Source organism: Apodemus sylvaticus, chromosome 12 (assembly GCF_947179515.1).
Source record: "Apodemus sylvaticus chromosome 12, mApoSyl1.1, whole genome shotgun sequence".
NCBI lineage: Eukaryota > Metazoa > Chordata > Mammalia > Rodentia > Muridae > Apodemus > Apodemus sylvaticus.
Window position 1 is genome coordinate 89,536,899 of NC_067483.1, and position 13,187 is coordinate 89,550,085.

A 13,187-nucleotide genomic window follows, 5' to 3' on the forward strand; every position below is an offset into this window, starting at 1 on the left:
GCCAGTGCTCTTAACCACCAGGACATCTCTCCAGACACCACACCAATGATTTTGTGATCTAGATGAAATGCCAAAATTATCATATAGTATAAAGTTTGAGTGAACTTAAAAAACAAAAAACCAAAACAGAACAAAAGACTGAAATAGTAGTGCTGAGCCCGCTGAGTCCTCGCCATGAGCAAAGCCCATAGTCCCAAATAGAAGAAGTTCATGGACAAGAAGTTATCACTGAAGTTAAATGGTGGCAGACATGGACAAGGAATCCTGTGGGGCTTCGGCCCCTTTATGACTCTGTGACTGATGAGCGTGTGAATATGGCAACCAGTGGGCAGCAGAACAATGTCAGGCTGGTGGTCATCCGAGGAAATGGCATCAGCATGTTAGATGCCTTGGAAAGAGTCTAACCAGTGCTCAGCAGTGTAACCACATCCCTCCCCAAAGGCCTGCTTGATTGTGATGTAGAATTAGGTCATGTACATTTTCATAGGAAACTTTTTGCTAAATAAATGTTTGTGATACTGAGGGAAAAAAAAGACTGAAATATGAAATAATGACATTCTCCAAAATGGGGATCAACAAACAAGTGAACCAACCAACCAATCCTAACTCCACAATAAAACCTTTTTCTTAACAGGTTGTGTAGGCCAGCTAAAACTAAAAAGTAAGACCTGCTCAAAAAAAGGTCTGATCACAATAAAGTTTGGAGAGAATGAGCTTAGTAGAGAAAAGAAGCATAAAGAACAACAGTTTAGAGGAGGGTTAGGTGGGGAGTGGAAAGATGACTCAACTGATAACAGTGCTTCAAGCTAGCAAGCTTGAATTCCATCCCCAGAACTGTGGTCAGAAATAGGAGGATTCCTGAACTTATGACCAGCTAGTCTAGCAAAACTGGTTGAGTTCAAGCATCCGGTGGCAGTGCATGCCTTTAGTCCCAGCACTCAGGAAGTGGAGACATGTGTGTCTCTGAGTCCGATGCCAGCACGGTCTACAGAATGAGTTCCAGGACAGCCAGGGCTACACAGATAGAACCAAAAAAGAGAAAAAGACAAGACAAGGCAAGAAAAAAGGAGTAACATAGAAGATATCAGGGGTTGACCTATGGTCTCCTCATGCACATACCTGGGCGCGTGCGCATGTATGCACATACCTGGGCGCATACGCATGTACACACACACACACACACACACACACACACACACACACGCACATGCCTACACATACACTCACCAACAACATTTTAAAAAATTAATGGGGGCTAGAGAAATGGTTCAGAAGTTAAAAGCACTTGCTAATCTTGCAGAGGATTTATAACCATGCATAATTCATGTATAGGGGGTCCAACGCCCACTCTCTTCCAACTACTTTTTACCCCAAGTATGCAAATGGTGCATGCACAAAGAAATTAATGTTTTTAGACATCCCAAATGTGAAGGTCTCTCTTTAATTCATCTTTCCTAAGTTGAAATAAGCAATTAAATGGATATTAGAATTGGATATAGAAGCTATTAAAACTTCCATTATTAAATACACACACACACACACACACACACATACACACATACAAAACAGGGTTTTTTTAATAGTTCAAGATCCATATTTTCCATATTCAGGATTCTGCATGAGTTGAGATACACTAATTTTCAGTCCCTATAAAAATATTTAATAATATAGTAACATTTTGAATTTTGAAATTCTAAAGTTACGGAGGGGCAGTGTGCCTACAAATATGCCTTTCTTCTAGTTCTGTTCATCTTCAAAGTTAACACAAGCACTGAGTTCAGTTTCAAAATGCAAAGGAACTGTTTGTTTATTCTGCATGGCCTCAAAGTGGACAAAGAAGCATTTATTAAAGATCTGCTTTGGCTACCTAAGAGCTGTGAGTCATGTTTATTTTCAAAGACAACACTTAAGGAGCATCTATCAGGAGAGCACAAAGTACAGAAAACCACAAGTGGGCCAATGAGACGGCTCTGTGGCTGAGCAAGTAAAAGTACTGGCTATGCAAGCTTGCTTATGATCTGAGTTCTGTCACAAGAGCTCAGTAAAGGTGGGAGGAAAAAAACTGACTAAAAAGTTGTCCTCTGACCTCTATACACATGAATCATGGCCTGCATTCTCCCCTCCTGAGTAAGTGAAGAAATAAAGCAAGCAGCTTTTACCAAATATAAGTTTCTAAAATTGTATCAACCAACATTCAAATGTTTAAAACTAAAACTACTCTGTATAAGATTTTGCAAATTTAACACACATAAAGCTATGGGCTTAAATAACCAAGATGAAAGCCCTTGTTCATTCAGGATCCTAAAGATTAGGGGATAGCAGACAGCCAGTAAAATTTTTAAATGAGTTATGCATTGTATACTTGTAATGCCAGAATTACAGAGGCTAAGGCAGGAGAACCAGAAACCTGAGGCTAGCCATGGGCTACTCAATAAGATTGTCCATCTTAAAATAAAAAACAAAATGAAAACACTGTTCAGTAACTTTTCCCACATACATGGTTTCAAGGGATCCATCCTAGTTAACTATATAATATAAAACTATTTCTAAGTTCTCTAATCTCCAGGACAATACACACTATGAATAAAGTAGTAACAATGCTGTCCATTAAATAAACTCAGAAACCTAAAGCAAACTTGTTGACATATCTAAAAAAGAATTCCTTGACATCTTTTACTTAAAGAATGCATTTTGTCTTAGTGTTCTGTTGCTATGAAAAGACAGTATGACCCAAGGCAACTCTTATGTAAGAAAGCATTTAATTGGGGGCTTGCTTATAGTTTGAGTAGTTTAGTCTGTTCTCATTATGTTGGGGAGAATGGTGGCACATAGGCAGAAGCTGGAGCAGGAACTGAGAGCTACGCCCTGATCCACAGGCAGAGAGAGAACCTTGGGCCTGCTGTGGGTTTTTGAAACCCCAAAGCCCACCCTCAGTGACACACTGCCTCCAATAAGGCTATACTTATACCTACTCCAACAAAAAAACCACACCTCCTTATCTTTCTAATTCTTCCAAATAGTGCCACTCTGGTGACTAAGCACTGCAATGTAGGAGCCTAGCAAACTACCACAGTGTTTGTGATTCAAGGCATTAAGTCCACAGTCTTTTTGCTGTGGTTTTTGTTGTTTTGTTTTTTGAAGCCAGGTCTCACTAAGAATCCCTGGCAGACCTCTTGCCTAAAACCCCCATAGACACTGGAATTACAGGGATATGCTACCATGCTGCATTTTTTGTTTTGTTTTTCTATAACTGGAAATGACAATGGTTTTGAGGAATAATGATCAAACAAAGATTAAACTGTAAAATAAAGACAATACAAAAAGAAGTAATTAACTGGGCAGTGGTGGTGCACGCCTGTAATCCCAGCACTCTGGTAGGCAGAAGCAGGCGGATTTCTGAGTTCAAGGCCAGCCTAGTCTACAGAGTGAGTTCCAGGACAGCCAGGGCTATACAGAGAAACCCTGTCTCTGTATTAAAAAAAAAAAAAAAAGAAGAAGAAGAAGTAATTTAGTAGGTGGGAAAATATATGCTAGACACTATAGAGTCATGTGAGTGACTCAGAGTAACAAATAACATGTTTACATCATGAATATATTGATCTAAAACAAAGGAACATTTTATAAAATAACAAATTACAAACCCGACCCTCTTCTATTTTGCTAAATGTCACACACACACACACACACACACACACACAAGCAACAAATATTTTCAAATAGTAAACAGCAAAGATTTTTAACATAGACATAATTTAGGTTGTTTAAGGCCCAAGATAAAAGATTACAAGATGGCTACAAGTATACTTTGGTCAACAACCAGACCTTAAATAATGGTTGTGAAGAGTTAAACATTCTACACACAATAGGGATTATGTCAAGCTACAGAGCAGATTCCCACTGGGCTTGAGAGAAAACAAGAGGAATCAAGTTACTTGTTAATCTCTGAAAAGCATTACCTAAAGGGAGTATTGTGGTAGGCTGAAACACAGTAACTTAGTATGTGAAACATACTCCAAAGTAAAGTTATAAACAGATGTGTGTTGGTATTCTAAGCCCCACCCCACACTTACCTGGCAACAGCCACGTCTGCCCCGCCCATAGACCTGGCCCACTATAAGGGGTTACTTGCCCCTCCCCTCCCCTCCCCCCCTCTCTCATTCTCATCCTACTCTCACCTCTCTGCCCCTCTTGGGCTCTCCTCCCCTCCCCCCTCTCTCCATGTGGTCATGGCCGGCCTCCACTTATCTACTCTACTCTCTTCTCTTCTCTCTCTCTCTTTCTCTCTGCCTTTCTCTACCTCCACTATACCATTAACTCCCATCCTCTGCCCTGAATAAACTCTATTCTATACCATTTCTGTGTGCCTGTGGTCCCTCAGGGGAAGGAGGTGTCTGGCACACCCTCCCCCCCCCCACCGCCGTGCCACACTCCCTAAACCTCTCTCTCTCTCTTTTTATGCCCCCTTCAAAGTGAAAAGTGTTGTCCTGTTCATCCAGACCCTTAGTTGTACCAACGGAGCAGAAAAGGTATTGTAATCTAATTTCAAAACAGACTCAACTCAAAACGATCTCACTTTTAAATCCTATTGCAAAACAGGTAATTCTTTTAGTTCTCTGCTAAGAAATGCCTAACAGGTACAGCCAGCCTTTGCAATCACACTCTCAACAGCTGTGATTACCTATACAAAACCTGCACATTATCAACCTAGTCACTATTTCACCAAGAATCGGGAGACGGATGTCATTCACAAGGTCCCACTCCTAGTTGAGAAGCTACAGGAAATCCTGGCTGCTGATGGAAAGACAGTTTCTACACGTGTGTGCAGCCCCTGGCTAGTTCTCCCAGGCCAAAGGGGGCAGCCAAAATACAGTACAGTGGGGGTGAGGAGTGGGGAGGGGAGGAGGAGGGACTAACAACCAAGTATGAAGCAAGTGCAGGAGCCGTCACTAATCTCCCTGAAAAGTAAAGCTGATTTACAGAGAGGCCCTTCTTAAATATGGCACATTATATCCTGTGCTATTTTTAAACACAATTAGAAAATCAAAAGCAAGCAAATAGACGTATTCAAGAAACCACTTTTTAAGACTAATTGCAATTAGCTAGGAATAAATACCTTGTCTTGAAACAAAATGACTATTTAAAATAAGCTCTATTACATGAAGTTTACAGTGAAAAGGTCATGAATGACAACAACTAAGGGTATAAACAGAGTTACCAGTTCTACTTCCACCATTAATTACTTATCCCAGCCAGCTAACTGAATGATTACTTAGTGTTTCACTTAATTTCACTGTTTCACTTAATTCTAGCAACAATCAAATGAATTAAGTATTGTTATTCTCATCTGAAGATGAAGAAACTGCAGCCTAGTGGCTGAAGTGCTTGTCTGGATTTTGAAAGTACTAAAGTCACACAAAGATTCAAATCTGAGCATCTGGGGCCAAAAATCTCTGTGTGAGTGCATTAGGTCTTTTTAAAGATGGTTTCAAAAAATAAAAATAAAAAGGGTTTCAACTTCAACAATCCACAAAAAAACTCATTCCCGTTAGTTTAACAAGAAGAAAAATAACAACTGAATTTTCAAGTTCTGAGAGTACACTAAAAACCAGTCAATTCCCTGGTTTCAATCCCAGCTCTCAAAAACAAAACCAGAGGCGGGGCGTGATGGCGGACGCCTGTAATCCCAGTACTTGGGAGGCAGAAGCAGGCGGATTTCTGAGTTCAAGGCCAGCCTGGTCTACAGAGTGAGTTCCAGGACAGCCAGGACCACACAGAGAAACCTGTCTCAACCAAAAAAAAAAAAAACAAAAAAAAAACAAACAAACAAAAAAAACCGGACAATTCCCAGAAAACTTGGGAGGGGTAATACAATTATGAAAAATACTAAAGCTCACTGGTAAGCAAACAACACAGGATAAAAAAAAAAAGATATCCTTTTCTACTGTGGGAAGACAGCAACAGGAGAGTGGGCAAAAGGCAATCTCTTGCTGATACAAGAAAAACAAGCTTTCTGCAAGTGTTAGGACATAAGGATCAAGAGCCTTTGAAATGGAAGCATTCCCTGACTCAGCAGACTACAATTCCATAGGTTTCACTTAAGTGCATTATGCAGAATTTAAGATGCTAAACAGAACTCCTTATGATGACAGAAATTCCAACATGGGACTGAGTAAGCACATTTTAGGTTAAATCTTACATAACTGCCAGACAGTCAACCAGTGTGGTTGGGAAAGGACAGGATAACTTAAAATGAGATTTATCTGCATGGTATTAACGGAATAAAAGACCACTAAGAAGGGACTATTTGATCAATTAACTGACTTTAAAAAACAAAAACAAACAAACAAAAACAAAGTATGGTACACTACAACTCCAGTTACTACACAACTGGAAGCCAAAAATCTGAAAAGTGGAATTAGGGAAATGTTAAAACTACACATCTGAATAGGAAGTCCATGTTGCTTCCAGTAAGCCACACCTACCTTCTGAAATGTAACAGAAATAATAAACAGTCATATATACACCTGTCACCAAGCACTGGGGGGGGGGGGGTGCAAAGGAAAGGACTGCATGCACTGGGGGGCCACCCTGAGCTACTTACCTTACCAAACCAGGCAGGGCAGCAAAACCAAAACAAAATAGAAAGAAATAACACTGCTGAACTGGGGAGTTAAGAGTGTTTGCTGCTCTTACAGAAGATCTGCGTTTGGTTCCCAGATCAACTGGCTTTCCAGCTAATTTCCAATTTCAAGACTGTATTTGTAATGCACATAAATGTTCAAGGAAAAACACACATTAGAATGTCCATAACATTAATAAGAGATAAAACTGCAACCAATTCAAATGTTCCTCCACCTATGAATGAGTAATTCACACAATGGAATGATATAATTTTAGATGAATGAACAAAAACTGTGAAATACTGCACACACTTAATATGCCAAACAAGCCAGGCAAGCACTCTTTGAAGTACAAAGCCAATCAAAGCTCCAAGTTACTCTTTACTGCAAATATGACTGAAACAGAGTAAAGAAAACTGGTTCTGTGCCTTCATGCTGTTTGCATGTGTGGACTGAGAGTTTGAACTTAGAAAATACACAATGGCCATTAAGCACAGCAAAAGATGCTCAACATCATGAGTCTTTAGGGAAAAACAAAATCAAACAAAACAAAAACAAGCAAACAAAAAAACCCAACCGGAATAGGAGGCTAAAGAGGCGACTCAGTAGTAAACTGAACTTAACTGCTTTTGTTAACAACTGTCGGTAAATCCAGTTCCAGGGGGTTTGACAGCCTTTTCTAGTCACTGCAGGTATGCATGTGGGACACACACATGCATGCAAAACAAAACACACAGTAATAAACATGCGAGCACGCACACAATGGTATAGACCAGAGACAACACATGTAGAAGTTAGGCTCCAGGTTCAAGTTCAATCTCCAGCTAAGAAGGGAGAAAAGAGCTGGAGAGATGGCTCAGTGGTTAAGAGCACTGTCTGCTCTTCCAGAGGTCCTGAGTTCAATTCCCAGCAACCACATGGTGACTAACAGCCATCTGTAATGGGATCTGATGCCCTCTATTCTGGTGTGTTAGTGACAGCAACAGTGTACTTTACATACATAAAATACATAAATCTTTTAAAAACAAAAAAGGGAGAGAAAAGGAAGGAGAAAGGGGACATGAAAAGGGAGGGAGGGGACAAAACAGTAAAGGGAAGAAAAGGCAAAGGCAAAGGAGGGAAGATGATACCGTGTTGCAGATTTTCTGTCTCTCAAAGCAAGCTCACTTTCTGTCTTTGGACTTCTGCATGGTCTACTCAGGAGTGGCTTTCTCCTGCTCACCATATCACGGTCAGCTTATCTCAAAATTACCCATAAGAAAAGACTTCTCTAATCATTCAAACTGAGTATGCTCTGCTCTTCTGCCACCCTTTTACGGCTAAGTATTTTATCTTCAATTACTGAGAATACCTTTATTGATACCTCTTTCTCCCACCTCTGCTAGAAAAAGCTCGGTGTGTGGACAAGTTCACTTCCACATTCCCAGGCCAAAGAGTAGTGCTTATCAGTAATAACACTTGTGAAGTTAACCCGTAAATCATTCTACTTTTTAGTTTGCTAATTTTCTATAGACATGATTTTTTTCATCCTGTTTTTAAATACGTAGCACGTATTCAAAGAAAATAGAGCAAACCAGCGACATTGTTTTCAGTTATAACAAGACCAAAACCTAATTCTAACTCCCTCCTAAGATATTAACATGTACCCTTACTGCACTACCTTTGAGAGAGGAGAAAAACAGTTTGCCCTATTCTTACATAGAGCACTCAAAACAACATTTCTGGGCAGAGAAACACTTAGCACAGCCCTGAGTTCAATTACCGGCATGCTGGGAGAAGGATCCACTTCTGACATTAGATTCTCCAGGAGACAACTGGGAGTCCTACACATACCTGCACCTCAGGTGACAATCACAAACTGTGATGCCACCTATGTTCCTGTAGATTAGGTGAGATTGTTTACACTCCCTTCTGGGTTTTGATTTGTTATCTCTGGTTGAAAGAACTCAGAAAAACATTTATGTTCATCCATTAAATATAAAGGTTATTTTAAAGGGCACAAGTGAACAGGAATCTAAAGAGAGTCATAAGGTTGGGTCTGGAAGGGTCCTGAGTGGGAGAGCGTCTGTGTTCGGAGATGAGGCATTTTTCATCCTCTGAGCCCCTGTGTTCTTTTTTACAACTCCCCTGGATCTCTTCAAATGTGGGTCCCTCTGGGCTTTTAAGGAAGGCTTCATCATGTCAAAATGTCTAACCACATCACTAGCCATTCTTAATCCACTCAACCTTCAGCCCCTCCTCTCCAGAAGTGTGCAGTGGGGTTGAAGATTCCAATGATCAAATTATAAATGGATTCCTCTATGAAACAACTCCCACAGCTCAGTGTCGTTTGCAAAAATACACTGAACACTTCAGCAATCCAGGAGTTTGAAGAACTGTATGTCAGGGAGTAAGAACAGAAACCAAATACAGCACTTATTACATTGCAATATCACAATGACCTATTTTCAGAAACTTAAAATGACTTGTCTTAAATTTTAACATCATCATAAAACAATAAGCCCAACACCGATCCTAACTTGATCTCACCATGCTGATGTGCTTTCCATGCACATATAAAAATCCTAAGCATAAAAATGTTAAATAATATTTATAGCACAAAAAATTATTTTAGAACCCATAAGAATATAATAAAGTTGAAAATTCCTTAAGTAAATAATTTGATTTACTTTTACAAATAAATTCCAACTACAATGTACAAGAAAAGTAGCTTAATTACATTTTATTTTATTTTATTTTATTTTTTTTTTTTTGGTTTTTTTGGAGACAGGGTTTCTCTATATAGCCCTGGCTGTCCTGGAACTCACTCTGTAAACCAGGCTGGCCTCAAACTCAGAAATCCACCTGCCTCTGCCTCCCAGAGTGCTGGTATTACAGGCGTGCGCCACCACCGCCGGGCTACATTTTCTCTTCTAACTGTTCTCTAGTGAATAATAGTGTATATGTTAGTATCAGGACCTCCAAAACCCACGATATCACATAGAGTCAACAGCATGATCCACACACCTGTTGCCAAGGCTACAGTCACCATATTCCCAGAATCCACTTGGCTCACCTCCCACCTTTACCTGTGGCTATATCACTATTCACATATAAAAGGTGGGCCCCTCTGATCTCTCTCTCTCTCTCTCTCTCTCTCCCCTCCCCCCTTCTCTTTCTGCGCGCAGTGATCACAACATATGTATTTTGTATTGTATTTTAACAATGCTCTAAAGTTTGCAATTGTGAAGACCTTCAGTTGCTCAGCTGGTAAAGGCTATGCCAATATTCTGAATTACAAAAGCCTCTCAAACATGAAATACTTTGATCCCAAGCATTTCAGGGTCAGAACATTTACTCTGTATCTATAACTACATACTACATCTACATAGAAAAATTGAAGAGAGGGATGACTGCGAATGTAGCTCAGGGGGAGAACATTTATTTCATATGTCTAAGACCCTGAGTTCAAATTCTAGCACCAAAAAGAAAACAAAAACAGTTGAAGAGAAAAATACTTGTTTCTGAAGAGTCAAGCTAGATAAGATGTTTGAAAAATCAAAACTGAATCCAGAACTTCAAAGTGAACTTAAATAAATATCATGGGAGGGGATAGCACCCAACTTCAACGTAAGCAATACAAATTTACAGTTAGGAAATTTGTACAGTCATTGAAAAACTGAACTTACCTTTTAAGGACTTCAAACAACAAACTAAGGTTTGATCTGTGCCAGACAACTAGGGCTCAGTTATAATCTGCCCTGAAACTCTGAAGTATTCCAATTCACTGATTTCTGTGTCGTCACCTTTAAAGGTCAGCTTATAAGAAAAAATGACAAACTAAAGAAACATAGGCTCACTCTTATTGTATACTCTTGTACATTAATATTTAATCCAAAGCTTCTCATACATTAGCTACTCTTTGGGGCTCACAATGTCTCAACTAGATACTCCAGAAGACCAAAAGGCCAAGTCTAAAAAGGTTTGGGTTTACTGTATGAGCCTGGTTCAGGACTCACACACAGAACTCACACACGCACACACATACACATTAAAAGCAACCACAGCAATTCAGATGCACAGAGCATTCAAACAGATCTTCAGTGAGACAACCAAAAGGCTTTTAGCCACACAGGGCTAAGTTGACAATAAGCTACAGTTCAGTCTCTGCTCTAAACTCAACATAATTCATATCATCACAACTGGTCATATGCATGATCCATGCATGCAATCCCAGCGAGGTGGCTTAAAAACCATCTGGCTAAGTAAAGTTTAAAACCTTCTAAAGGTTGCCAGAGTGGACATTCCTATATATAATACTGATTGGCTAAGTATTATTTGATGCTCTCATCAACACAATGAGAAGGATTTTAACTCTACCATTACTAAAAATGATTATAATTAATTTCAAATTCAAGCACTGTTACCAGTAACTGTTCAATTCCGAGAAAAAGCACAAGTAACATTTTCAGTTTGTTCCCAGTAGCTGCCAACCACTCTTTAAAGAAAACTTCCTTACAGAGAAAGATAATCAGTTAGAAACATTACCAGCCAGAGCTAAGGAAATGTAACCAGAGTGAGCAGCAAAGTCTTAATCCTTGAGGCCAAAAAAAAAAAAAAAAAAAAAAAAAAAAAAAACAGTTCAGCAGCCAGGAGGCAGATTTCAACTATAGACCAACTTGCACCTAATCCCCAAAGAGACTGCTCAACAGCTGTTGCTCTTGTCAAAGTCGTCTCCATTCTCCTCCAAATATGCCCCTGGAGGAAACTGACAACTCCCTAAAAGCAATCAGCCTTACTAGCAATCAACTCTTCCAATATCTGGGGATAAAGAAAGAAGTAAACCACAGACCCATGTCCCTAAAATTAATCAAATAAAATCTCATTAGCAACTCTCTGTTTGAATGACTTCTCCCCTCCACACCCCAAAAAAGGGCTAACCAGATGCAAAATGGATCCTAGACTAGTAAGTAGGACTCTCTCCATTCAGACTACAAATATTTATTAAGTACCTACTAAATGTTAGGAGTTATTCTCTCATTTTTCTGATACTGAGGACTCTTTAGTGGCTTCTCTAAAAATTCAACTTGTGAAAATTGTAGGTGAACACTGTGTAAAAGAATGAAATGAAAAAGTGTTACTTCTGTGCCCTAAATTTTCTCTCATCTTCCTTCTAAATAAATGTCTTTAAAAATAAAAATCTCCTAAACTCTGTTAAATACACTTACTACCTAGCAAGTATAGAGCATTGGTCTCTCTTTAAAAGAGACTGGTGGGATCACTGGAACAGAGAAGGTCCTCAGCAGCAGAATGCTACACCCTCAAACTCACCCACACCATGTCATCTCTCCCAAAGTATATCTCAAACTGTTAGGAGTAGTAATAAAGACACTGTATATGCAATCCAATATGTACACAAAGACAAACTACCTTCATAACATTTGCCACCACTGTGTGCAATGAGATATTCCTATTCCATTTCTGATGTTAGACCAGTTTTTAAAACAATGTCTGCCCTACCCCTGTGCCTCTTTTTTTAGGCAAGTTCACTGGCCCCAAGGATTGAGGTCAGGGGAAAGGCCATAGGGAGGTGGAGGAGGGGAGAAAGGGAGAGTGGGGGAAGAAATGGAGAGAGGGGGAATGGGGAGGGAAAGGAAATGGGGAGGGAAAGGAAATGGGGAGGGAGGGGAGAGAGAGACAGGCGCCCCCTCCCACCCCCACCACCCCAGCAAACAATGTCCTCTTGACCCCTTTCTTCACTTATCCTGTAGTTTTTATGTGGTGGTTGTGCAAGGGAGAATGACAAAGAAAACTTACCAGAATTCCCAGATTCAGGGATCTTTGTTCCCTAAGCAGCTAAGTGAGCAAGCGGTGCAACATAAAAGGAAAAGAGAAGGTTCCATCTCAAGCATTCCTGTTTGGGATAGTCCCAAATAAAAGGTTCACTGAGTAAAGGGAATTTGATGCCAAGTTAGATGAACTGAATTCAATTTCTAAATCTCACAAAGAAAACCAACTCTGTAAGTTCTACAGTCTCCACATCTACACCATGGTGTGTACACACACACACAGAATAAATGTTAAAAAGGACCTGTCAAGCCAATTCAAGTCAATTTTGTATACATTGTGCCTTGTCAAATAAATTGCAACCATCAAAAATGTTCATAGCTGGAAACTTGTCTTTAATTCCAGTACTTCTGAGGTAGAGGCAGGCCAATCTCTGAGCCTGATCTACCAGTGATTCTAGGCCACCATAGCTACATAGTGGGTCCAGTCTCAAAAAGGAGGGAGAGGGGAAATGTTGGTGAGGGCTCAGTCATTAAGGACACTTTTTCTGGAAGATCTGGATTCAATTCCAGCACCCACATAGTACACAACTTGCGTATGTATACCGCCAGTTCCAAGGGAATCAATGTCTTCTTATGGCCTCTAGATACAGGCACCATGTGGCACACAGACATAAAAGCAAGTAAAACACTCAAACAACAAAGAGGAAGAAACAGGACTGTGTAAGTTTAAAAGAGGTCGGGGTGAGGGGGGGGAGGAGGGAGAACAACTTCAAAGATACTTAAATATACTGGGCTGAAC

The 13,187-nt window shown here is 39.9% G+C and overlaps 1 protein-coding gene and 1 pseudogene across 4 annotated transcripts in view; one reads left to right on the top strand and one right to left on the bottom strand.

Annotated features, from left to right (window-relative positions):
• The window catches only part of Enah (ENAH actin regulator), a 122,494-nt gene that overhangs the window by 85,679 nt on the left and 23,628 nt on the right, over positions 1-13,187 (bottom strand). The window lies entirely within an intron of this gene.
• LOC127697299 (small nuclear ribonucleoprotein G-like) lies at positions 175-404 on the top strand (annotated as a pseudogene).